We start from the raw sequence: 3,443 nt of genomic DNA, 5'->3' as shown, positions 1-3,443 counted from the left end.
ACCAGGGCCAGGCCCACCTCTCTCCTAGGTGGTCGGAACCTGCCCTGTCGCTCCGCCTCAAAGATCCACTCGCGGGTGCTCCTCAAGCCGACCCGTCTTTAGTCACCACATGTATCATGTATAAAGTATATAGTATATACCCGTGATCAACTCCCGAGTGATCACGGCCCGATAGTATAGCATGGCAGACGGACAAGGATGTAGGGCCACTGATGATAAACTAGCATCCTATACTAAGCATTAGGATTGCAGGTAAAGGTAACAACAGTAGTAGCAAGGACAGGCTATGCATCAGTATAGGATTAACGGGAAGCAGTAACATGCTACACTACTCTAATGCAAGCAGTATAGAGAAGAGTAGGCGATATCTGGTGATCAAAGGGGGGGCTTGCCTGGTTGCTCAGACAAGAAGGAGGGTCGTCGTCGACGTAGTCGATCACAGGGGCATCAGCGGCAGTCTCGGGGTCTACCGGAAAAGTAACGGAGGGGGAACACAATAAATAACAGAGCAATCAAAGCATAACATGACAAACGTGGTGCTAGAGGTGATCTAACGCAGGGATAGGTGATACCGGCGAAGGGGAGAAACATCCGGGAAAGTATTCCCGGTGTTTCGCGTTTTCGGACAGATGAACCGGAGGGGGAAAGTTGCGTGTTTGCTATGCTAGGAATGTGTGGCGGACGAACGGGGAGTGTATCCGGATTCGTCTCGTCGTTCTGAGCAACTTTCATGTACAAAGTTTTTCATCCGAGCTACGGTTTATTTTATATGATTTTTCAAAGTTTTAAACATTCTAAAATTTTCTGAATTTATTTATTATTTCAAAATTAAAGGTGAAATTGCTAAGTGTACCCACAGCTTGTACACAACAATGTACTAAAGGGGCTGACAGGTGGGGTCCAGTTGACTTCCCAGTCAACAGTCAACTGGGACCGTTGACTGGTCAAAGGGGTCTAGTGGGACCCTCCTGTCAATGACTAGACTAGTCCAGTCAGCAGTTTGACTTGGTCAAACTGGACAGCAGGCCCACCTGTCATTGGCTATACTGTTAATTAACAGTAGTTAATTAGGTTAAGTAGTTAATTAGGTTAATTAAATTAGGATTAATTAAGTTAATTATTAATTAATTTTTTTATTTTTTTTTAAATTTTTTTTAGGTGCGGGTCCACATGGCAGTGGCCCGAACCGGCCGCAGCTGGGCACCCGTGGCTGCATAGGGCGCCGGGGGCCACTGCGGTCGTGCACGCCGTGGGCAGCAGGGGGCGGCCGGGGTAGGGGCGGAGCAGAGCAGCACGGCGGCAGGTGGGGCACGGCAGGGGGCGCGCGAGCACGCGGGAGCAAGCAGCAGCAGCAGAGCGGGGCCGCCAACGTGGGGCGCCGTCGAGCGCGGCGGCCAGCCGCAGCAGCGGGGACCGAGGCGGGGCGAGGGGCATGGCCCCGAGCGGCTTGCGCGGGTGCGGGACGGTGAGCAGCGGGCGCGGGGGGCTCTCCGTGCGGCGCAGCGGGGCGAGGCCACTACGGCGGGGCTGCCCGGCCCGACTGGTCCCTGGCGCCGGCTGGGACGGAGGAGGGCGCATGCCAGGGCAAGGGAAAGGGGCAGAGTCGGGACGGCGGACGGCGCGGAAGCTCACCGCGGGAGCGTGGGGTCTAGGCAAGCGCGGGGAGCGGCTTGGGGAGGAGGGTCGAGAGGTCGGCGGTTCGACGGGGAGGCAGGCCGGCGAGGGAGTCCGGGCGGCGATGGACGAGGGCGAGGCGATGCGGCGTCGCGGCGATGGGGTCGGGAGCGGCTGTTGCCCCCCGATCCAGATCCGTTTGTGGGGGGGGGGAGCGATGAGCGAGAGGGGTTGCGGGGGCGCGAGGATGAGGGTGGAGGTCCGGCGGCGGCGGGCGTCGCCAGGGAGGCGGCGGCGTCCGAGCCCTCCCCTTTCTCGATCCAGATCGGGATCGATGGGGGTGGAGGAGCGGGGAGTGGGGTGGGGGGGGGGGGGGGGGGGGGGGGGGGGGGGGGGGAGGGGGGTTAGGTAGTGGGGTGGCTCGGTCCGAGTGGGCCGGCCAGTTGTGCCGAGGCCCAGGTGGGCCAAGAGGGACTTTTATTCTTTTTTTTGTTTTGTTTTGTTTTCTCTTTTGTATTTTCTTTTTTTCTTTTATTTATTTTCCTTTCTGTTTTAATTCAATTTAAAATATTTATGCATTTTATAAAACTGTATCTTCTACACCATAATTATCTTTGTAATTTTTAGTACAAACCAAACATTTTTATTTTAATGTTTGAAAACTTTTATTGTTTTTCTGTAATTAAATTTTGAATTTGTTTCGGTTTTGAATTATCTAGGGTTTATCAACAGTAACCGAGGTGACGTGGCATCATTAGCGGGGGATCACTGTAGCTTAATTATCCGGGCGTCACAGCGTCTTGCTCGTACGACCATGCACATCATCAGTTGTATATCGACTTCTCCTTGGCATACTTCTAATTGATGCCTCGTACTCCCTCCGTCCGGAAATAATTGTTATCAAAATGAATAAAAGAGAATGTATCTAAATGTATTTTAGTTTTAGATATATTCATTTTTGTCTATTTTGATGACAAGTATTTTCGGACGAAGGGAGTAGCTCTGAACAAAATGCACAAATCCTTGTTGATTCTGCACACTGAATTTAGAAAGAGACACAAGATTCAGAAGCTACATAAAAATAAACTGGCCCATGCAGGTCTCGAACCTGCGACCTTCGCGTTATTAGCACGACGCTCTAACCAGCTGAGCTAATGGGCCTTCATGCTTTTGCTTCTTTTCGAACGACCTTACTAATCATTAGTATTCACAATGATAAACTGACAGCGAGTTGAAGAAAAGAACATGTTTGCGCGGTGAAGCCTTTTCAGAGCAGGAACGGGTTGCTGTTGGGAAGAGAATGGTATCATTTATAGTACTGTAATACTTTGGCTTACCTGTTTGTGCCACTCCTTTCTGCTCACACTCTTTGTCTGAAACCCCCAACCCAACACGTCGTACGATATGACATCTTCGCTCCAGCATGAGGAAACGAGGCAAACACGTAGCCAGAAATGACTTGCCAGCGCGACGAACCACTCCTACTGAGCTCAACAAAACGCTGGCAATTCATCCTTGGCTACATGTACAGCGCAGCAGCTAACCTCCTCCCCACATGCAAGAGCTAAAAGATGATACCACTCCAGCAAAGTGAAGCCACGATGCCACGACACCACACCTCGACCTCGTGGTTGGAGAAGACAGTGAGCTAGCGCATCGATCGACCGTGGAAGCGGAGCACCGCCTGTTGTGCTTCTTATAGGGGCATGCAGGGGCAGCTGCTGGGTGGGGCTCGGCCGTCTTGGCGTTTGAAGATCGCTAGCGGGCAGCGGCAGGCCGGCCGGTACGTGGTATGCGTACGTAGAGTTGATGGCATGGACGCATGGTCT

General features: G+C 52.5%; 1 non-coding gene across 1 annotated transcript; it reads right to left on the bottom strand.

The window, feature by feature from the left end:
* Positions 1 to 2,701: 2,701 nt before the first annotated feature.
* On the bottom strand, positions 2,702 to 2,775 carry TRNAI-AAU. Its single transcript has one exon. It is a non-coding gene; the product is annotated as a tRNA-Ile (tRNA).
* Positions 2,776 to 3,443: the final 668 nt, after the last annotated feature.

This window comes from Triticum urartu, chromosome 5 (assembly GCF_003073215.2).
Source record: "Triticum urartu cultivar G1812 chromosome 5, Tu2.1, whole genome shotgun sequence".
NCBI lineage: Eukaryota > Viridiplantae > Streptophyta > Magnoliopsida > Poales > Poaceae > Triticum > Triticum urartu.
This window is presented reverse-complemented; position numbering and strand designations above follow the sequence as displayed.